This window comes from Alligator mississippiensis, chromosome 2 (genome assembly GCF_030867095.1).
Source record: "Alligator mississippiensis isolate rAllMis1 chromosome 2, rAllMis1, whole genome shotgun sequence".
Lineage (NCBI taxonomy): Eukaryota > Metazoa > Chordata > Crocodylia > Alligatoridae > Alligator > Alligator mississippiensis.
The window spans coordinates 303,716,884-303,741,520 of NC_081825.1; positions in this window are offsets into that span (position 1 = coordinate 303,716,884).

Genomic DNA, 24,637 nt, shown 5'->3' on the forward strand with positions numbered 1-24,637 from the left:
AGCAAACCGGCCTGCAGGAGCCAGCAGGCTCAGCAAGCTGCTTGCCTGAACTCGAAAGCATTCACTTTGAGTGCCCTTAATGGAGTTGTTGCTTCCCGATCTGCACATGGTTACTGAAGCTGCGTGCCACAGAGATTTCATTTCCATTTCACTAGCAAAACACATCTGTGAAAAACGGTCATCCTATGCACACAAAGCCGCTCATCCCACTGTGCTGCAACACACCCCTGGGGATAGTTAGTTAAGGAGCACATGCCGGAGGCAGTAGCATAACTAGAGGGGGTGAGAGAATAGAAAATAGCAGCTGGAAACGGCACTTTTCTCACTACAGCCCTGGCTTGTAGAAGCCCCCAGGGTTTAATTTTGCCTTTCATCCTACTCAGTATCTACACGTGACTGCGGAGTGAAGTCTTGAATAGGCAGACTTCATGGGAAGCCGTACAGAGGGGCACAAAGCTCTGCCTGTCCTTCACCACGGGCAGCCTGCTGTTGCGGCCAAGTGGCCCCAGCTCACAGATAAAGAACGGTTGCTTGAAAACCAAGCTAAGCAGGTCAGGGAGGAAAGAGGACAGCATCCTCATGAGAGCAGTGTCCTTAGGTTAAAAAGATACATTATCAATTAGGCAGAATAGTTGAGGATCTTGGATGCTTCACTAATGTGACCCCCTATACTATAGCAGCCTGCCAGGGTCACGCTCCTCCCATTGACAAGAGGACACCGTGCCATCCCTGATGAGGAGTATTATAAGCAGTGGGAATGCCCCAAATGACGCCCTGCCTGAAGAGCCCCCAACCCTGCATGCTCATCTCAGTGGCCTTTTTAAAAATCCTGCAGGAACACGCCTCCCCCTCGCTCGCTTAGCGGGGCATGTCATTGCCTGTTAGGCACCCACCCAGCTTTGAAACGCCCAGTCGACTGAACCGCGGCATCCGAATATCTGAATGTTTGGTGAATCGGCATGTTTGCACTACTCGTCATGCAGGCTATTTCTGGAAGATATTTGTTTTTACTGTCCTAAGGATATTATTTAAAAAGGCTAATTAATTACAACATAAACGTGCACGAATTGGAGAGAGTCCAGCAGAGAGCAATGCAAATGGGCCGGGGGACATGACTGGTGAGGAGAGGCTGAGGGAACTGGGCTTAGCCTGCAAACGAGAAGACCGAGGGGGATTGAATAGCAGTCTTCACCTCCCTGCAGGGGGGCTGCAAAGAGGATGGAGCTGGGCTGGTCTCAGTGGGGGCAGATGGCAGGACAAGGAGCAATGGGCTCCAGCTGCAGCAAGGCAAGTTCAGGTTGGATATTAGGAAGAACTCCCTCATGAGGACAGTAGTGAAGCTCCGGAACAGGTTACCCAGAGATGTTGTGGACTCTCCATCCTTGGAGGTTTTTTAAGACCTGGCCAGAAAAAGCCTTGGGATGATGTAGTTGGGGCTGGTCCCGCTTTGAGTAGGGGGTCGGACTAGATGTGATCTCCTGCGGTCCCTTCCCACCCTCATTTTCTATGAGTCTATGATAAAAGGTGTATTCTTAATATTATATCCTGAATAAGCACGGCATTTTTTTCTCTGTTATTATCCATCTTCAATAAATCTAGCATATAAAATTGAGGTGTGGCACTAGAATTAGGAAGAACGTGATGCACATCTAGCAACGGGCCCAGCTGGGGGTGGCATGCGTGAAACTGGTTTGGGAGCATGACTGGGAACACAATAAACCTGAGGTGCTAACATCAAGTCAGGCAGACAAGCTAAGTTGGCGGCCACAAATGTGAAACTTTGGTTTGGAAGCAGGATTGAAATGCAAGGCCCCAGGACCCTTTAGGTTCAGGATAATGAGAAGGAGATGCAGCCCTCGGGACAAAGAAAAGGCCAATATTATCCATTCTACCGGCTGCCACGTGTCCCCCCTTTTAGGCACTGTGATAATGGGCTCCTGTAAAATCAAGGAGAATGAGATAAATAAGGACAAGAATATTTTAGAAATAGCCAGGAGGCCTGAGAGGCATTTGCAAATTAACAATGGCTTGGCATGCAAACAAGATTAAAACCCTAGCACAAGGAATCCAAACTCATTTAGATTAGACTGGTGATGTGTAGAAAATTGGGACTTAAGACCTGGAAGAGGCTTAGCACCTCCAACAAGGTGTGTAGCTCCCCCACTCCTGCTAGAGGCGGGATTTGATGGGTTTTATGGAGACAACTACATCGCTGGGAAAGAGGTCAGAGAAGCTTTTTGGCACAAAACGCCCTTCCTCGGGTCTGGGAAAGAAGGAGACGCAACCTAAGATAAATACCAGGCAGAACAAAGACTTCAGTTTAATCCCATTATGATAATGAAAGTGGCCTCTTAAAAAAGGAAGCGCGCAGGGAACCTGTGGAGGAAAAGCAGGTACCAGAAGTAGTTGCAGATCCAGCAAAGAACAGCTGAGATATATAAGCCTAATTATGTAAAAGAATTAGACCGTTCAGAAGGAAGGATTATTATTTATGAAGCAGGGAGACATTAGCAGAAGGAGCAGGTAGATTATAAAGAGCCTAAAAGCTCACAGAGGCACCAGGCTTTGCTCCAGGGCCAGATGCCCGCCGTGCCCCCTCATCAAAGCAGACCATATCATGACAGGACCAAACAACACAGATTATAACAGCCAGGCTTCATTTGTCTGCTCCTCTACCAGCGTCCTACATGCCATTACCTGCTCATAGTGCCCTGCTGCCTACGGCGGGCAGAAAGAAGGAACAAGCACTAATCTGACCTCCCGTCGAGAAAGACACACAAAGCCGCGGCAGCACACTTTAACCTCCCTGGACGCTCCATCACTGACCGCAGAGTAGCTGTTCTTCAATGACAACACCTTAAAAACCTACTTGAATGATAAACAGCAAAGAAAGAAATCATCTGCAGCCCTGGCTGTGTGAATACGGTCTCAGAGACTCTGGATTTTTACCCAGGACCTGGATTAGTTTTTATGCCCTTTTTGTCCCTCGATGAATGAACTGTTTTGTTCATCTGTCTCTGATGTCTTCAGCCGCTTTGTCATGCTCGGTAGTTCCCCCTTCCCCTATCCCTCCCTCCCCCTTTCCCTATCCTTTATATTTAAGTTACTTTATGCCTTTCTGTTGCTATTTATTCCTTTCTATTTATTACCCCTGCTCTCTGCATAGTCTGCTGCCTATGAAACTTTCTGCATTTCTGAATGAGTTAGTCTGTAAGATGCCACACACTCCCACCTTCTGAATGAGCCATGAAGTCCTTGTCTGTGTGTGAAGTCCATGTTTTTAATGGTCCCTGCCCTGGGAGGAAGTATATGACATCCTGTGATAGGTATGTGTAGGTCCCATGGACGCTGGTGCCTGTGTTGTGGGCTGTGTTGAGTGTGGGCTAGTGGAGGTGTGTTGGCAAGTTTTGCATTTGCTGTTCAAGCAGAGCCTTGTTCTGCTTGAGGTTTAATGATCCAAGCACAGTCTGACAAGGCTGGGGACTTGTTTGAAAGCTGGAGGTGAGGAGGCACTGAGAATATTTCTTTCCAGGTGTGATCCTCATCGAGTACAGGTTGCAAAGTTTTTAGGTTCGGGAGGTGGGTGTTACAAGCATTTCTCCTGTACCTGAGCTGTAACTACTTCGGAGAACTTCTTTTTGCTTCACGGCTTTACTGCCCACTTCCCTTCTTTAAATGGTCCCTCTCATTTACATAGTAGCATTAAACAAAATCACAGAGCTGCCGAATCACAGAGAAGTCAGGCTGGAAGGGACCTCCAGCAGTCATCTAGTCCAACCCGCTGCCTGAGCCCTGTTCAAACCATGTTATACAAATCCATTGCCTAAAGTATACAATGGGCACGTCTACATGAGATGCTTTACTGTGAAGTAGTATAGTTTACTGGGCAGTAAGCATGTGTGTCTACACATGCATATGCTTTCTGCGCAGCAAACCTAGCTAATTGTGAATAAATTTGCTACCTGCAAATAGTCAATTTTCTCGTGATTAGTGATGATGCAGCAGCATTCGTGTAGATGCCTAACCAGAAGCAAATCTGCTCCCAGTCATCTGGCCACCCGGGGGTGGGCGATAGCTCCCTGCCCCTGGGAGCTGCCTGGGAACCGGAGCCCAGGCTGGGACTACATCCCCCTGTCCTGGCAGCAGGGATCCCCAAGCCCCCTGCTCTGAGATCATGGTCAAGGAGAGGGGGCTGGGAGATCCTTACCCCCCAACCCCTGCTTCACACTTATTCCTGAAACCATCAGAGCAAAACACCACCACAACTCCACTCCTGCTGAAGTGCCAGTACCCTGCCGAGTTGCACACATCGCGTTGGCGTTCCCGTCCACTCCCGCTCAACAGGCACGGAGGAGATGGCAAGCCTTTCCTTCGCAGACAGCTGGCAGGAGGATGCAGCGCACTAAGTAAAGACCGCGCGTCAGCCAGACGATCTCTCCAAGGGGATCGCAGCGTCTGCAACAGCCCTGCTTAAACACTCAGTGAAGCCTGCCGGAGCGGCTCCCGCCAGGCCCCGTGACCTCATGTATTTTGGTCTCAAAATCTTTGCCTATTATCAAGCTGAACGGGATGAAGACTAGCACGGCACCTGCTGATAAGCTCACTGAGCCTGGGGAAATGCCTCCTGGGTGGAGAGCCTGGTACAAAGAGATTATCCAACTTGCCACGTATGACTTTGCCTAGCACTGCCAAGGGGACTGGTCCATCCAACCCACAAGGCACAAACAGGGCGGGTTGGACGCTCAGTTGTGGAAATGGGCAGACCGCCACCGAAACCAAAGGGCCTGGGACTTGCTTCTACCAAGCGATTTTGGCCCATGTTCAAAGAGTGCAGCACTCCTACTCAGAGCCAAATTTTCAGGAACATTTAGTGTTTTGGGCACTTTTGCTCCCAAGTGAAGTGCCTAAGTAGGAGGGGGGGTTGTGGGTTTTTTGGAAATTTCTCCACACCTCCGGTTTCAGAGCCCTTACAGATCTGCCCTTTCCATTGTAAGAGATGCATCTGAGCCTCTTTCAGACTGCCACAGCGTGGTTCTTCTTTGTCTCTGCTTTGTTAGGTTTATAGCGGGACCACGTGAAAAACTACAGGGCACAGCAGGAACGTTTAAAAGATAAAAAACTGCAAGTCGGATTGCCACCAGCTGTTTCTCTGCTTTGCACGACCGGCCATTATTCTTTATTATTCCGGATGTCTCCTTCATAAGGCCAGGAGTTTCCTCAATGGACCTAAATGAAGTAGACAGTCTCCTTTAAGAATAAAGTCAGGACTGAATGAATTGGCAGACCGCATTATGCTAGAAGTATCAAAAGCGCACAGCACAGTATCTGCATTTCTCCGATTCAGACTTTGTTTTTAAAGGAGATCAAGCTATTTATTTCTGTCCTGTGGGCAAACTGGGGAGATAATGGAGAAAATGTCTGGGCAAATGAAGAAAAATGATGATATTACTCTCCAGAATAAAGACATCCTTTACTGAAAAATAAATAAATAAATGAAACCTGGTTACTGATGACAGTCCGGGCCCTGCACTAACACGACCACGAGGGCAGGAATGAGCTGGGGGTGGCATGCATCTTGAGGCCATTGCTCCTAGTCCTGCCCATTGAGGTCACAGAAAAAAGCCCATCTCCATCCTCTCCATAATCACCCTGCAGGTATGTGAAGACCATCCCCAAATTCCCCGGCAGATAGAGCAGAAGAAGCACTTCCCTTAATTTGCAGGCAATACTCCTGTTACTACAACCCAGTCTGCTGCTGGCTTTTTTGGCAGCACTAGAGCACCGTTGGCTCATATTCCACTTATGGTCCACCATAACCATGAGGTCCCTCACTGCAGTACTGCAGCCTAGACAGTCATTCCTCACTCTCCATCCTTTGCTCTGCAGCTAAAATTGTATCCTATGACTAGAAAAATTAATTCGGTGCCTGCCTTTTACAACCGATCAACTAAGAGGAGCTCAGCACATGCTGCACTCTATTGCATGGTCCTTGTGGAGATGGGCTAATAAGAGATGCAGCCACTTTTCTGCAGCACAAAGGATGCACAATCACGACCTCCCAGGCCCCCACAGCAAACTCCTGGTGCCCGAAGAGTGGTGGCGATGAGTCCTGTCGGCACAGAGTCAATGAGCTGCATCAGACCTCTGCAAGCACAACCAGAAAGCTCTGCTAGCCCCTCACGTGCAGAAAGTGACTCTTCCAGCAGCCGATGCTCTTGCTCTTATGGCTTCTGATCCAGAGTGGGATGCTTCTGTTTCCATTTCCGGTCCAGGAGCTGCTGCCTCCTCCATAGCACCAGCATGCTGGGTCTTGTCCTAGTGTCCAGGGAAGCAGTGCGACTAAACCAAGAGGCAAACGTGCCAAATGTTTGACCTGGAGGTACAAAAACGATCCTGAAGGCACCAAAGCTGTTCAAACCCCCTTGCAGGGTGGAGGAGCTGCATGGCCTGTGAGCAAACACTGAAATTCCTGTAGGCACCCCACAAAAAACACATTTAATTAGCAACTGGCTCTGTATGGCCTTGCTCTTTCATGCATCTAAAGTGCAGTCCTCCATATGTGCCTCGAAGTTCACCCAGTGAGTACATAACAGAGCCCCAAAGGCCCCCCGTCCTCTCCACACCTCTGAAAAGCTCACTGCTGCCGTCTCACTTGTGCAAATGACTCCTGCTGCTGTTCTCCTCCCCTAAATCTACCTAGCTTCCCGGTCTATCCTCGGCAAGCTCCTTGGGGTTACGAGGGCTACTGCAAGGGCTACCACAAGCAAACTGGTGTTAACAGTAAGAAATCAGACTGCCGGCATAGTAACCAGCTTTTCACTTACTTTGCCCAGAAGTCACTGGCTCCACAATGCATGGGGCACTGGAGCATCAGCACCAAAGTCTTTCATCCACACGCTGCTTCGCCTGCGTTACATTTCTGCCGCACATTCTTGCACACATTGATGGTGTCTAGCGCATGCATTGCTGTTTATCAGACCTCTGGCCTTTGCAAAATGAATATTTCATGTCTGTTCCCCCCCAAAAACACCTGCTATTGTTGTTTCTGGCCTGGCTTTGCCCTCTAAATGGCTTCTTACTCATCATTTGGAGATTCACTCTTTCTGTCACACCGCTCCTCATACTTGGATCTCTCAGCCCATCCTGAAAGATGGCTCTTCAGTGAATGGGACCCCCTGGCAGAGCTGAGCACGGTCCTGAGCCCACCCTGCACTGCACAGGGGCCGGCGCTAGCCCACAAGCTAGCTCCGTAGAAAAGAGGCATAACAGAGTCTGGGTCTCTGCAATCACCAGGTAGGTGGGTTTTTTTTTCCATCAGCGCCATATTTCCACATTGTCACAGTGTGCAACTCGCAAAACAACTGGAACGGAAGGGGTGTTTCATGGAAATGAAAATAATGATATTCTTAATAACAATGAACTGAGCTACAGTTAATTAGGGGTTACATTAAAGGACAGAATCTATGTTCAGCAGGGCATGGTGGGGAGCAGCAAGTAACTATTAACTGCTTTTTCAAAACAAATTGGTTCAGTACCCATAAAGAAAGACAAAAAGCAAATTTAATTAACAACTGGCTCTGTGTAGCTGTGTATGGCTATTCATACTTGGCCATACGGGCTCTGTATGGCTATTCTCGACTAGTCTTAATTAGCACTCAGCAGCTTGTACTTGAGGGGAGTTTATGAACCACATTCATTAATAGGGACCACTAAACTATTAACTTAGGGGAAGACTCCCTTAAGGAAAACATGGGGACTTCGAGTGTCAAAGGGGCAATATTTTAAATCCTGGGACATGGCTAACTGCAGGTATCAGGGAAAAGCCACAGGATTTATGACCCCTAGAATCACATAAGATTTCCTATTAGAGTCCAAAGCATTTGTACACCTACTTTATTTGGAAAACGATGCAACAATATCATCTGGGATGCAAATGAAATACCCAATATAAGAGTAAACTCCAAGTAATCAGTTTATTGCTATTAAATATCTCCACATTTTTAGTTCCACCTGCTTTTCAACTTGTACTGAGAAGATCTATAATCACTCCAATGAGACATTTATTCCCTTTGACTCTGCCTTCTCTGCCTAAGACCTTGGACAAAGAGTCTGAAAATCGGTTTGTCAAACGGTTGACTTAAAAATACCTACTGACAGTGCCTTGAGTCTCTACTCCAATACATCGTCTCAATGAACTGTGACAATCAGCAGAACGTATCTGAAATTATTGCTGAGTATTAAGTATCTGCAACTTAAACCCATAATCAATTCTCTCACGCTTTAGGTAATGGGCTCTGAAGAGAATACTCTAAAATGTATAGCGTTTAAGCATTCATGTGTCTTGGTTTCAATAACCTTGTCCCTGTTGCCACTGGAATCAAACAACTGTGCTTGTTTCACAGATCATCGACTGTTTGGGTTTTTTTATTAAATTCTCATTAAAACTGAATTTCCTCTTGCAAATCGTTGCAGGGAATCTTATTTTCATTCTGTATATATATACTAAAAGGTTAAAATGAAAAGTAGCAACTGCTGTAAAGTAAAGGAATGTACTTCTTATGCAGATATAAAAACTAACGTGAAACCGTAGGCTTCAGTTCTGCTTCATACCACTAATCAGGATCATAATTCTATGCAAGTACTGCTATGGATGAAGATTAGATGGAGGATCAGGGTACTAAAGGTTAATTAAAACACTCAGAGAAGAATAGGGAAGGCCATTAGCATGCAACTCCAAGCATCAGGGCTACCTTTAGCTTTATAGGATACTTAACAGCAGGTCTTTGGTAAATGGAAAACTATTTTTATATCACCATACATTACATTTGATGGTAGAGAGTTTTCTGCGTTCTTATCATCTTTCTGGCTCAACATTTTCTACCGTTCCTAAATTTCTAACCCATTCTTGACTTTCTCTCTCCCTTTTCTCCTTACCTTTTTAAGTGACATCCTTATGGGGTTGTAACCAGCAGTTCACCTCTTGCAAGAGACCCAGGGTAATATGCTGAGGTCCTGTTTTCCCAAATCCCTAACCAGCTGGCACCTCTATCACTTCCTCCACCCATGGGTTTCCTTCTCCACCCTCCTTCTGAAAGGGTTTCATACAGGCTAATAGTTTTCTTGCTGTACTCTTGTGAGCTCCCAATCCAGAGATAACAAGTGCAGTATTTCAATGGCATCTTCCAGAGGTTGGTTAACATATGTCTTGTCTCATGCTTTCTTGTGCAAAATCTTATCCTAGTCGCAATGACAGATCTGGGTAAGAGGACTGGCACCGACTACAGTGGGTGTAGGGTCTGATGCCTACTGCCAGAGCTGCTTTCATTCTCAATAGCAACAGCCTTCATAGCTCAATGCAGCATAAATGGAAATAACTCAAGACTTTTTCCTTACAAGACAAGGCTCAGATGCACAAGAGGGGTCATCCTTTGTTTTCCTGGAGCGTCTGCATGTCCTTTGGCTGCTGCTTTGGATTCACTGGGGAGTTCATTTCCTGTTGAACGCATGTACCCTGTGGACTATCCCATCAGAGAGACAGTGTCAAACTCACATCAGACCACTAGGCCCCTAAGCAGCAACACAGACATGTCAGGCCCCAAAGAGAGGCGGAGCAAACCTGTGCCAACAGTCACAAAACCACTCGGATACCTCCACTGTGCCCTGGAAAATCCTTGTGTGTCAAGATTTAGGAGTCTGAGCATACTGGGGCCATGTCAATCCTTGAGGGTCTCTGGCAAAAGAAATCCTAGTGGCAACACAGCCATGTCCCTCTCCTAACAGTCCCTATGGGCTACTCCTACCCACCTCCCTGTTCAGTACCCATGTGCTTTAGATCACCCTTCAGAGATGTCCCTTCACTGTATAGGTGTCCATCTGTGTGTCCTAACCAAGAGACCACCCTTGCTCTTCCTAGAGCAACAGACTTGTCTGTGGGAGACCAGACACCATGTGTTGAATCCCCCCCCATAGATGGTATGGAACAAGACAACAGAATCATAGAAAATTTGGGCTGAAGGGACCCCAGGAGGTCACATCTAGCCCAACCCCCTGCTCAGAGCAGGACCAGCCCCAACTACATCATCCCAGCCATGGCTTAGTCTACCCGGGTCTTAAACACCTCCAAGACTGGAGACTGCACCACCTCTCTGGGTAACCAGTTCCAGTGCTTCCCCACTAGGGCTGTGCAAAATTTCACCGGCTGGTTCACTTCAACACTGTTTTGACTCATTTCGAACTCGAAACAGCAAAATCGAAATGAAACAAAAGGCTTCGAAACAACCTTGAAACAAAACGAGGGCAGTCAAAACGTTTCAAAATGTTTCGAGTTTCAAAGCTGGGCTTGCTTGTAGCTAAAGAGAAATGAAGGAGAGGCAGGGGGAGGAGGGGGGAAGGACTGCTCTCATATAGACGGTGTAGCTGGGCAGTGACCATGATCCTTCCCTGAGGTCCCTGCCAATCGCAGTGCTCTGGAGGAGGGATGGAAAAACAGCATAAAAAGCATTGTCTGAACTGAGCTTTCTCTGCATGTTCACACTTACAAGTGACACAAGTTTTGCTCTGAACAGCTTGAGGTGCAGTTTCCCAGAGACCCCTGCACCTATCTCTTTGAAAGCTTGCAGGCTTCACAGCCTCAGCAGGAGCTAGCATGCCTGCAGTTTTTACCCCACTGTGCCTTAATACACACACAGTCACACGTCACAAGTTTTAGCAGCCTGAGGTGCAGTTTCCCAGAAACACCTGCATTTATCTCCTTGAAACTTGGCAGGCTTCATGGCCTCAGCAGGGGCTGGCATGCCTGCAAGTTTCATCTGAATCAGGCAAGAAATGACGAAGTTATAGGCAGTTTCGTGCTTCCCCATTATAGACTATGGGTGAAATGTAGAAACAGCAAAACAGTTTCAACGAAACAAAATGGAGCAGCCATTTCTAAACAAAATGACACACAAAACAAAACGCTGTCCCAGCAAAATGGAAGTCAAACTAAAATGGCGCTGTTTCGCACAGCCCTATTCACCACCGTCCTAGTGCGAAAGCTTTTCCTAATATCCAACCTCGACTTCCCTTGCTGCAACTGGAGCCCATTGCTCCTTGTTTTGTCATCTGCCCCCACTGAGATCAGTCCAGATCACTGGTGTGGACAGGAGTGCCACCACCTGGCTGGCACAGAGGGACCATGGGATAAAGTAAGACTACATCATTTACCAACAGCAGAGTCGATAGCAAAAAGTTTAACCTTAGGTTCTCACAAGCAAGCTCAAATATCTCACACCATGCAAGGGTCAGCAAGAGCCAGATGCAAACAAAGGGATGCTTGCATCACTGGAGGGTCTGGCAACAGCCCTTGACTACTGCAATTCCAGACACAAGGCTATTATAAATGCGAGTCAGTGATGATCTGCAGCATGATGGTACAAGCAGCTAGCATTGTTGGAGGACTGCAGGGCTGGGATTTCCCCCAGCTATTCTCTCATTTTGGTTGCGGTGGGAAGAAGCAGTGCTGAGATTACAAAGAAAGTCAAAACTCCAAATATTACATTCTCTTTTCTTTGTACAGCATGACTCCCGCTGACCTGGGCTGGCTACACAAACAGGCTTGCTATTTCAGAGGACACAGGTGTCTTTATAGATGGGAAAGAGCACAAGCTATTTGCTAAAGGCCAAGCTGCAAGTCGGTAGCTGGGGTTCTTGGTGTAATTTTGCCACTGACTCTGGACTCAGTTCAAAGCCTGCTGAAGTCACTGGAACTTTTTAAGAAGTGTCCAGTTATTTGGTCCTAGGTTTGACTGTACACTGCATCCAAATGGAGGCCTTGATGGCAATGTGGTAGGGCTACTTGTGGCAGGGTAGCTCCTATAAAATACCACAACGCTGCACTCTCCAGAGTAAGGCAAGTATGGGGTGCCTCAAAGCCCTAGTCCCCACTGCCTTATGGGTACTGCTTGGTTGCAGAAGGGCTAAGGGACATCACCCTTACAGAAAGACTCCCCTGCTGAGGCATTAGGCAGTCAGCAGTTCTTATCTGTTGCTCTCTAACAGAAGGTACCACCATCGGGGCATTCGATGTCTGGACTTGGTCTGGCCTTTGGATTCGATTTTAACTGTCTAAAGGAGAGATGGAAGGTCTTGGGCAACCTCCACTCCTCCATACTCTTGCCTGGATGCACACATCGAAGGTCTTGAAGGGATGGTCACAGAACTCCATACCAGCTAAGCCATCAGGCACCCAACTAGACCTTTTAGGCATGATCTAAGATTAATGGTTGCCTACACATTTCTGAATACAGTCAGGCCTCAATTTACTCAGTGGTTACATTCTTGAAAAAACACCGTGCAAATAGAAGTCACGTAAAAAAATACCAAGGGTCTATGGGAAATAAGGGTTTAAGTTCCAGATGCAGGTGATAATTTGGCCAATAAATGCCCGTGCATGCATGTGTGCATGTGTGCAGCCACAGTGCAACACACAGGCAGTGAGGAACAGAGCCCGGCAGGATGCAAAGCTGTGTGCAGCTGGTAAGTCTGGTGTGGTGGAAGGGGAGGAAGCAGGGAAGGGGCTTTGGGGGGCAGATCAATGCTCCCGCAGTGAGGGGGGAGTGGGGCAGGGGCAGGTGCTGCCCAGCTGGGACAGGGCAGGCACAGGAAGGAGTCACGGCTCGTCCAGGGGGTGCGAGGAGGGGGTGAGAAGCTCCCACTGCTGTGTGCACCCTGGGAGGGCATATGGGGGAGCATGTGCCCCCAGATCTGCACAGGGCAGGTCGACTGCAGCTGCAGGCTGGAGCCGGGGCTGCGCCAGGCTTTTCTCGGTGAGGGCTAGGCTCAGGGTGGGTGGCGGTGGTGCTAAGAGGGTGCTGCAGCCACCCCAAATGTCACTAGCCCCCACTGTAGCCCCCTTCCAGCACTGCCGCCACCTGCCCCAAGCCCAGTCCAGCTCAGCCCCTGCTGAGAAGAGCCCCGCAGAGCCATGGCTCCAGTCGCGGATGCAGCCTGCCCTGCCCTGTGCAAATCCGGGGGGGCACATGCCCCTCTTGTGCCCTCCCAGAGTGTGTGCAGCAGCAGGAGCCAACCCCCACCCCTCCCCGCTGCCATGCACACCAAATGAACTGTGGCTCCATCCCACACCTACCTCACCCTGGCTAGGCAGTGTCTCCCCTGCCCCAGCCTCACCACTCCCTCACCATGGGGGGCATTGATCTGCCCCACTACGCCTCTTCCCTCCTCGCTCCCCTTCCACCACCACACAACACAACACGCTTACCAGCTACACTGAGAGCAGCGTGGCGGAGGGGGGGCGGGAAGCGACCAGCTGATTCTAGATGCATCTGCACATCTTGGTGACCAAGCTGCAGAGTGTAAAAGTGAATCCAAACCATGTACAAAAATAAATGGTCACAATTACCTGACTGTGCATAACTGAAACCATGCAAAAAAATACCGTGTAAATCGAGGCCCGACTGTACAACATTAGAGACAGTTTGGGGCTCAGGGGCTAGTCTCCTGCGCTGCTGAATGCTTCCCGCTCTAGAGGACTTCAGTAGGAGATGTGGGTGCTGTGCACTTGTGATAAATGGAGACCAGAGTGAACCCCAACAGCCTGGGTCCCCAACAAATGACTGCTAGAAATGGGGTTTAATTGTTCTGTGCCTCAGCTTTGGATCAGGAGTCAGATGTGCCTCCCTCCCGCAGCTGCTGGAAGATGAGCATGGCCGGTGTTTATAAAGCATGCTAAGGTCACCCAATAAAAGATCCTTTACCATTCAGTTACAAGCGGAGAAAGGTTCACAGAGTAGGCAAGTTCCCAGAGACAAACATAGTGCGTATCAACTGCAGATCCACAGTTCCCTACATCTGCTCCCTGTCTGCAGTGCAGATAATATCAACAGTTGGGGAAAATAATCTTCATCGTGCTGAACCTGTCAAGGTAAGCAGCATCTCGCCTTCTATGGCACCAGGGGCACAAAGTCCCTAGAAGTAAAATTTTAAATTATTTCACTTAGCAGGAAGGCAGGAAGCTGCCCTCTAGCCCCAAATCCAACAGTCCAGCTGCCACCATCTAATCCTGCTGGGAATCTGATTCTCACAGGAGTACGTCTCATTGCAGTCTTTCCATTGTGGGAACAAATCAAGTGTCCTTGTTTTGATACCAGATAAATTTGACAACCCAGAGAGTTGCCTTCTTTATGCACAAACAGTTCCCATTTTATTTTGACTACGGCCAATTTGGCAACTCATTTTTAAGCAGAACCTCCCACTGAAATCAACAGGAGGTCGTGATTCTCAAAGTGGATTTATCTAAAGCATCCTCCTTTAGACCCCGCAGGCCAAGTTTAGGCTGTTGCTGGGATGGGCTGCTTCCTTGTGACAAAGGCCCAAGAATGGGGACTGAAGGCCAGATCTGCAACTCTGAACACGGCTCCAGGGCCAGCAAAAGCAGCTCGCTGGGACCAGCTGAAGAGCCAGCCCAGAAAACAGACTTTGGCAAAGGAAGAGAAGACCTTCTTTCTCTGACTGAACCTCCTGTTCTGCTTCCAAACCTTCAGCTGCATAAATTTAAAAGATAAAGGATCCCAATACCAAGACCCCATGAATCATGAAGCCTGCCTAGTATCCCTATAGCAAGTGAAATAAATGGCCCGCCTACTTCTTTCCAGCCACTAGTACTCTGTTACAACAGCTAGCGAGAAGGTTGAGATAAGGAAACTCTTTCAGCAAAAGCTTATGAAGTATAAACACATTCGCATTTTACTGTCATCAAGATACTGCAGGATCCTAAACTTGATATAACTCATGCTAACGGCAGTGAGTCCAGCACAAAGCACAGCACCCGCAGCCACTCTCACTTGAAAACATGGCAGGGGTGGCAGCGGTGCCTCTTATGTTAAGCTAATTTACAGCTTCTGGTTCAGAGTGTACAGTGCTTGGTTTATGCCCCATTGCTGAATCATAAGCGAGTCTTTGCTTAAATTTAACCTTGCAATATCTGTTGGGGCAACAAAACAGTTTGTTCCCAGCTTCTGGATTTTGGTTCTTTTTCTAAATGTTTTCCCCTGATAAATTAATTGAAAGGTTTCATTTTCTTGAACTGTAGCATCTGTTCACAACTGCTGTGCAGGCAGTCCTTGGACTTACGATACAACTGATTCCTGAAAACCGTGTCTTAAGTCGTAACGTTGTAACTCAGAACCGATTTCCCCATAGGAAACAATGTTATAAATGGGGGATTGGTTCCTGAACCAAGGCCCGATACCCTATTTCCACCAAAAATACCCCAAAATTTTGTACTCAATCAATTATAGGTGATTAATATAGCTACGATAATGTATTTATATTGTAAATAGGAATCACATTGATTTGGAAGGATTTCTTTGAGGTGACTTTGCTGGACTTTATGACGGCATCTTGACTGGAGGCTTCTCACAGGTCTTGGCTGCAGGTTTTTCTGGAGTCTCGTCGGTTTTCTTAAAGAAAGTGTCCAAGGAAATTTGGACAGACGTTCCCCAAGGAGATGAGTGATGCAGTGAACTTGTTCCCTGGCATGGCATTGCATCAGATCAAGTGTTGTAAAGTTGAAACTGATGTCAAAAAGCTCAAACCGGGTGTCAATTTATAAACATCGTAAGTGCGAAACGTTGTAACTCAAAACGTTGTAAGTCAAGGACTGCCTGTATTCTTAGTTAAGAGAAAAATTGTACCTTTCCACCCATTCTGTTCTCATATTTTCTAATCAGTGTAAAACCCCTCAAGTGTTACCTCTTCATGTTGAGTGCTTCATATTCCTCATCACTATGGTTGAGCGGTGCAGTATAACCCGGTACTCACATAAAACCTCTTCAATTCCATCCAAACCAAACCAATCTGTCGGAAATGTCACAGAAATGGTCTCAAGCCAGGGTTTGCTTGGACAAGGAGTCTGGAAGAGAGGAAAATACAGAAGGATGTACTGGTACTTTCTGAATAATGTTCTCACCGGTTTTGTCAGAAATCCAAAGCCACTTTGACTAGAAGTTTCTCATTTGTTCTCATGCGTTGCTTTTGAGGAAGACTGGTGCCTTTGGCTATTTTTATGGGATACAAGGAGTAATTACACCATTCTTAAAAACATGTCACATACAAATCACTATTCCCAATGTGGTTCTCAAGGCCACGTGTCATCTGTGATATCATTTAGGAGGTCTCTTTCAACCAGACACATAAGGCTTAGGACTTAGGTAGAGGGGCCGAGCTAACATCCAGCTGATCCCCAACACATTAATCTCTATGCAGGAGGAAAGGAAGGGGATAGTGCTAACTCACTGAGCTAGCTAGAAAACTGAGCACCTGGGTTAGGAGGTTGCAGCTCCTAATCTCTACTTATGTCTGCAACCGCGGGACCGGATGATCACCATCTCCCCAACTCCTCTGCAAATGTGGTTTACATCTGTTTGGACATGCTTGTTCTGCGCCCTATTTTGGTGATAAAAAGGATGAAAATTGAGGAGGGGCGGGTGATTCAGCTGGCAAATCCAGCTGAAAACCAGGATGGGCGCTCAGATTTCTCAGCCACAAATTTTATAGACTCATAGACAATGAGTGTGGGAGGGAGCTCAGGAGGTGTCATCTAGTCCAACCCCCTGCTCCAAGCAGAAACAGCCCCAACTACATTGTCCCAGCCAAGACTTGTCTATTTGGGTCTTAAAAACCTCCATGCCAGTCTTAATTCTGCAGTTCTCAAATAGTGTGAGGTTCACAGCACACTTGCTTATGGGCAGGGAAGGGATGGCTATTTTGCTCCAGCTAGCAATGTTCTCCTGCCTGGGGATATTTGTTCAGTCCATGATGGCGAACACCCCCACGCAATGTGCCTAGTGTCTCCGGAGTGACAAAATGCTTCCTCAACTCCCTTGAAATTAATAGCTTCAGGTGGCCAGCAAACTGCGGGCGCTTTACGGTGCTTTGTATCCCAGCACAGTGCAGAGAAAGGATGCATTTATGAGCAAGGAATAAACCTGGAGCCTTGGCAGTGCCATAGACTTGCGTGGGATCTCAATGATCATCGATGCCTAATCCTGAAATGGAAATATTAACCCACACTTGGTCTGCCTGGTCCCTTGGCATCATAAGCCTTTTAGGATACACATTGTCTACAGGCATGCATGGCTCCCAGCCCCACTGGACCCCAGTCATGTCTGAGCCATTGGGCCACTCCTGGGCTGCTAACAACTAGCCTAAGAAACTTCAGCAAGTTCATCTTATTTTCTTGACTTTCGTTTCTGTTTCCCAGGTTCTTATCCTCTGCACAAAAATAACTGTAGGGTTTTTTCCATTTGTTTTTGGAACTAACAAAGATGTCATCCTTAATAATATGATCACATCTATGGAGTATGGAAATACACTCCTTGCTACTTTATTGCCAGTTTGGTTGGGTTCATTTGTATGAAAATGTTCATAATTGGGAATATTTCCATAATATAGATGGTATCATGCTAGCAAAATGTTACGGTTATGTCACAAATCAAAGAGTTTATGTCTATAAAGTCTTGATTCATCTTGAAATTTAATTATAAAAATTTATTGTTAACTTTCTATTTGCAGTTTTTTTTTCAGTAAATGCCCCAAGACAAGAAATAATTATCATAAAATGAAAACACAGCTCCCCAAGGTAACCAGCAGTGGGGTTATTTATCAGCTAATAGGGTATCTGCGTGTTTGATATCATGCAAATGCCTCATCATTATGGAGATTCAATTTACACCTTTCATTGCTTTTTTTTTTTTTTTGCTTTCCTTAAATCCATTTCAGTTTCTGAGAATTATCTTCTAACGCAATAATTACATTCTGATTTATCCCTTTTTGGACATTTAACATTCCCACCAAAATACTCGGCATTTAATGATACAAAGGGCCTAGTGTTGTACAAAGCTTTCTCACCATTTACTAACACTACAAAGTAACATGCTAATTGCATTTCAACAAGAGGCATAATTATTTATTAACGCTTTAGCTTGCCGCTCCTAGTGAGTGTGTCGGACCAGGGACAAATACCCAAAAGTGTCTCACTCTCCATTTTGGTACTCGAAAGCCATGGGGCATCTCCCTTTTCCCACCCCCAATGCACTGCTAACCTCCTACCCTTTGATACCAAATTGAGATTCCCTCCTGGCCCATAGCTTCATAGGAAATTAGGCCTCAAAGAGACCTCGCAAGATCATCTAGTCCAACCCCCAGCTCTAGGCAGGATCACAGCATTAAAGAGCTCAGGTGTAGCTTTCCCCGGTAAAAGAGCCATTACATATAACATCCTAAGCACAGTTCATTACCCCTGCCACATAAATAAATATCTCTTCTGAACCTGCTTAGGATCATAAAATCATAGACAATGAGGGTTGAAGGGACCCCAGGAGGCCACATCTAGTCCAACCCCCTGCTCCAAGCAGGACCAGCCCCAACTACATCATCCCAGCCAAGGCTTTGTCTAGCCGGGTCTTCAACACCTCCAAGGATGGAGAGTCCACCACCGCTCTGTGCTTCACTCAAGCCAGCTCAAGCACAGGTAGCAGTGTAGCCACAACCCCCCAAAAAAGAAACCCCAGCATGAGCTACAAGCCCTACCTGCAGAGCAGAAATACTCCAGTTTACCCCATGCAAAGCTCCTTGCTGTCTCAGGACTCAAACTGGATTTTTCAATGGCAGCCTGCAGGGCAGACATCATACTCCAGCCCTCGGAGAGCATGCAGTGCTTCATTTTAGGAAAATCTCCATTCGTGGACTCCAGCTCGCAATCCACACCTCAGCTTAAAATGCACCTGCAGGGATACAAGGATGAAAATGCTCCAGACCCCAGACACCACCAACACAGATCCCTTCTCAAACACTGCTGATATTATCACACCCCGATGAGAAGCGTCCTGGACCTGCGGCCAGCTGAAATCTCAGCACAGCGGCAGCTGGTTTTGAAGACACCGTTGTGGACCAGCATTGTGCACCGTCTGGAAAACAGCACGAGAGAGAGCTGCTTTGGCCAGTCCCCCCTTTCCAAATGTAAAGCGGCTGGTAGGGTTTATAAAATTATTTCCAGCCATTGACCAGAATTAGGCGCTGACATAAACGGTGCTTGCCCACCGTCAGCCATTTTCTAGCGGCTGCACAGATGCTCAGACCATATTGTTGTCGGTACAGCTTCCCGTTCTGATATTGTATCCTAATGAAGCATATAATGTGCCAATTTACAACGGGGATGTGTAGACATCTCAATAAGGAGTGGTGCAGGCAGCGGTTTCCAAAGCACGGCGTGTGTGCTGCTTGCACCAACACTTTGCAGAGAGGAGTTGCTTTTCACGGATGTCACTGCGTGCTTTCTTGTCCGGGAAGGAAGCATGACCTTGTTGGCTACGTCACAGCCCATGCACCGGACTGTCATCACAAGGAAGGAGAAGATGCTTCCTCAGGGATCCAGATGAGCAAAGTACATCTTTTCCTACAGCTGGGCTTAGAAAGCACCCCTGGGTTCATCTCACCCAAAGGCAATCCTCTTCTTCCCCTCTCAGGGCCTGCCTCTCTTCTCATTTACACCTGTTACAAGAGGGATGCCGGCATAAAAGTGATTCAGGTGAGGTGTCCACTGTACCAATTGCTGCAATTACCGTCTCCCTTTCATTCACTAAAAGTCATTTTAGTAGCAAAAGAAGTATCCGTGGATCAATACACATCCAGCGTGAACGCCGGGACTTTCCAAAACTTGCCGTATGCTCTGAGCCAGTCATTTAGACGTGATTTTCTCATCTCTTGCTCATCTCGGAGGCTTGACACAGCTCATCATTTCTGAAAACCAGAGCCTTGAGTGTGTCTGAATCAGTCCCTCTGAAGGGTTTCGGGCTGCCTCACCACAACCGTTGAGAGGCTTTTGAAGGGTTATCAAGTTCAAGGTTCACCTTGGAAAAGATGGGATAGAAACACAAAGTGATGCTCATAAATCTACCGTTGCTATAGGTTACACAATCTCCTTTGTGCAACTTTGTCTCTTCTTTCCATACATTTTGGTCCTTGAACATGACCACCAAGACCCATGACAGCTATGTGCCCACAATCAAAAAACAAGGAGAGTAGCCACGCTTGTTTTCTTGGCTTGTGTACCACCGTAAGTGTTTCTAATTTTGATTGAATATTCATTTCAAACATGGAGGAGTGCACAGGACTCGTGTCGACAGCTCCTCTGGGGTAGCAAAGACCATGATAAGGAGTTGATTAATTTTGACGTGAGGAGAAGTGTTAAACGGGCAGCTCTCAGGCTTGGTTCTTGCTAATGCAAAAATGATTCATCGGTTTTGATGTTGCTATCAGATGGGAAGGAGACAAACATGTGCTGTAGGAGAACAAATAGCATGAGTCATCTTTGAGAGAGATTTGTTCAATGTTCTTAACCTAGCTGTACTTGCATTTCTACAAGGAGAATTCAGACGAGACACGGAAGAATTATGTTCGCTCAAGTCTTAGGCTTTGCTTGTAACTCATCCTGTTGTGAGCTGGAAATGGCACGTGCACGGACTGAAAGGATCAAGGATCAGGTTTGCCCTTAAACATTGACACTTTTGTCAGCTCCCTGCAATTCTTACAACTAGGAATGCTGCTTTTCTCCGATTTAAAAAAAATCCCCAATTTTGGGTTAAAAATAGTGTCACCCCAAATCTACGTTTGTCCGTGATTTCAATGAAATACCATATATACACGGTAGATGGATTTGGGTTACTTTTTTTTTAAACCAAAAATTGGCAATTATTTTTTTTATACAGAGAAAACCAGGATCCCTGCTTGTGACCTCTATATTGTTCAGCATTTCAGTCTGAATTTCGGTGACATTTAACAGAATGGGCATTATTGTAGCGGAACGGTTAGGAAAGGTCTTTTACAATTTCAGATTATCGTAAGACCATAGGAATCCCCACAACAGATAAAGGCAGTGGCCAGGGCTAGGTGCTTCAGAGGAAGGCATGAGAAAGGCAACAACAGGTTATTATAGAGTTATTCAGTCATTCTGCTAAAATGCAATTTAAAAGGTAATTATGGCATCAGGAAGGATTGGATCAAGAATATTATATGCATGATAGACCTCGGGAGCTATTCTGGTTCGGTTTTTTGGCTATGTTCCCTACTGCAAAATTAGAATCAATTTAATGTCCTAGAATCATAGAAAATTGGGGTTGGAGGGGATCTCAGGAGGGCACATCTAATCCAACCGCCTCGTCCAAGCAGGACCAGCCCCAACTACATCATCCCAGCCAAAGCTTTGTCCACTCAAGTCTTAAACACCTCCAAGGATGGAGACTGCACCACCTCTCTGGGTAACCTGTTCCAGTGCTTCACCACCCTCCTAGTGAGAAATTTTTCCTAATATCTAACTTAAACTTCCCCAGTCAATGGACTGGTTCCCTTAAGAAATATCCTTATGTGAATAGACTAGCTTGGGAACACTTAAACTACCGAGTTCAAGCTCCTGAAGTTGATCTGACCATGTCTAAGGAAGAAAAAAAATGCAAGTCCTACATCAGGAAAAATGCAAATTAGTTAAATTGTTACCAAAAAAGGGGGGGGGGGAGGGGTGGAAGGGGGAACTTTTCAAGTTTTAACTATGTCTGAGCCCAGAGAGGCAGCTCGCATAAGTCTGTGCCAGCACTTCCATTAGCCATGGTATCATAAACAAATTTCTGTTTGATGAAGTTTTCTCTTAGGCACTCAATAGCCTAGTCTCTGGGTCATCATACTGCATAATGCTTTCACTATTCATAGCCCACTTTTCACCTTCAAAGCATGTTAATTCTCAGAATATCTCTCCAATGTAAATGATTATTAGCCTCATTTTATAGATGAGGAAAATGAGGCGGAGAGGTTAACTGACTTGCCTATGGGCACAGCTATACAGATATATAAATGTATAGAGAGAGAGGTGTTTTACATTTATTAGTGTTAATATCTTCTTGGCAATTAAGGCATCTGGTTTTACAGGCAGTGGGATACAATACAGGGAACCAAAGCCGTTTTAACAACCTCTGCAAAACACTCCTCAGGCAGTTTACCTATGATCTATGTAGCACATATACAATACATAGTGGGGGCATGGATTTTATCTGCATTCATTAGAGAATATCCATGGGTTCACCATTCACCAATAATAGAGCCATCACTGTATCAAACCCATTCATCTTCAAAGGAAGAACAGGTTAAATACAGACCTAAGAAAGTGGGCCGTTAGAGGTCACATGCTGGCTGTACTACAAAATCCTTGTGTCGGGCAAATCACATAGGCCCAGATGGAAAAATGGGACCAATAGGCACTTAAGTCTGAAATCACAACTCTCAAAATCCTGCCCAAAATCCCACCTTCTGCCAGTATCTGAAGTCCGGCAGCATCTTTGTCTTCATTCTCACAGCTTCTCAGTTGCACAAATTCTGCACAGAAGTGCATTGGTATTGGGAGGACTCAAGTATGCGGTACCTAGGTGACTTTTAAGCCCTGCCAGGATGCATGGAGGTGCTGTTCCTCCACCTGTCCCACCCAGGGGGGCCAGTCCAGTTGGTATTCTCAGAGCCAGGCCTACCGGATCCAGTCCTGCACAAAATACAGCAGCGATTGCCAAGTGCTTCAGAAAAAGAGCTGGCCACCTCTTACGCAACAGCCCAGTTGTGAAAGCACTCACCCAGGAGGAGGGGAAACTTGGACTTACTACCCACCTCTGCCAGAAAGAGTGCAACCCCACCTCTTGTGCATCGCTGCAGGCTAACCACCACCTGGGGTCTGTTCTCAGTTGGGAGGGGAAAGAATGAAAGATGCATTGGGACAAAAAGGAGCAAGAAGGAGGATGACTCTGCCGCACGGTGATTTGGGCGCTCACCCAAGAAGTGCGAGTCCTGGGTTCCAGCCTCTGTTCCAAATCCACCGGGGGAGTCACACCACGCCGTGCCCCCCCGGAGACCAAACCCAACAGAGCATGGGGCCAGAGGAAAATATTGGAGTTAAAGACAGAGGGCTTTGTGGCTGAAGACTGCAAAACCAACACGCGTCTGCTGGCAAGGTTGGCATCTAATCCCTGAATACACCAGGCACAGATTTCTCTGTCACCACAAAGAGAGGAGACTGGTCAGCTATCACTAAGGGAGGAGAGACAGGCCTTTTGCTATCTATGGTGAACCCAAGAGCATTTGGAAGAGGACTGGGATGCTGCCGGTCTGCTCAACCCTTGAAGAGTCCAGAGCAAACATGGTCTAATGCGGTCATGCATTAACCACCAAGACACCGCCGCAGAGAGGAATATATCTATATGAGTGAGCCAAAGTACAACCGTGCAATGCATGCTGGGACATTAACAAAAAGGAATGAGTTTCTATGAGGAACAAGAGCAGATTTGCTGCCTAAGAGCTTTGGTTGAATGGTGATTCACAGTGCTCCAAATGTCGGTCACAATATTTTCTGTGTGCTTATAAAGCTTGTGTTACCAAGAAATTGTTCTGGACTCTCTTTCTAAACATGCATCGATTTATGGATAATATAGTTCTCAGAGGCTGTTCTGGCCTATTCTTCAGCAAAGAGATGGGCTAGGCCATGGGAAGAAGGAAAGCAAAATAGTGCCATGCAAGATAGCCAGAGCATCCCTCTCTGCTATCATGCCTCCAGCTGTGCAAAGTCCTTCTTTTCTCCCATCCACCTTGCAAATTCTGTCTTTTCTCTTTAAGCAGCCATGCAGACGATAGAGAGCCGCTTCTTTTCTCTGTTCTCAGTACCTAACCCAGAGCAGCCCCTGATCTGGGCTGGGGCACTGACATATTAGCATACCACAAATACTAATAATAAACTGCATACCAATACCAAACCACGCTGCATTTCCAACTTTTAACTAATGCAAGGTCATGCTTCAAACATGAATACTTTATCCAGCATTTTGATATGATTCATTGAATTATCCAGTTAATTGACAGTAGCCCTTCTTGAGCACTTCTTCTTCACTGCTTGTACCTTGTTCTATCAAAGACAGCATTTTCTCTAGTGTAAGCACATGTCAAATTATATGCTCAACTCAATTCTTATATGCTTAACCTCCAGGTTGTGATTAATCCAGGGCAAGGGACTGTCCACTGCCACTTGCCTCTGCATCAAATTGAGGCAAAATTGTACAACTCAGAGAGTCGCCTGCCTCCCACGGCCCCGTTTGCTGAGGAAGCAGTATGTACGTGTCTGCCACAACCTGCAGCTTCAGATATGATGGGTGAGGTGGTGTCAAGGCTTCCCAGCTCCATCCTTCAGTCTTGCACAAGCCTAGGGCATAGACGCTCGGCAAAGATGTTTCCCATGCTCTGGAAAAGGCAGCACATTGCCCACAGCCAAGGGAAGATGGGGATGCCTCCTTCCCCTTCCTCACCCAGCGGCATGCAGGATAGCCACGACTCGTCTCTTGGAAGGCAATGAAACACTTGCAAATCTGTTGGCGGAGCACAAGGAAATAAGTGGCCAACCTCTCTTTGTCACCAATGCCGAGCAGCCCCCAGCCAGCTACCTTTGGGGGCTGGACTCAATGATCTTCCAAGGTCCCTTCCAGCCCTAATGTCTATGAAATGTCTATGAAATCTCTAAGCCAAAGGCAGGCTAGCTAAATAAATACACCACATGCTACCCACA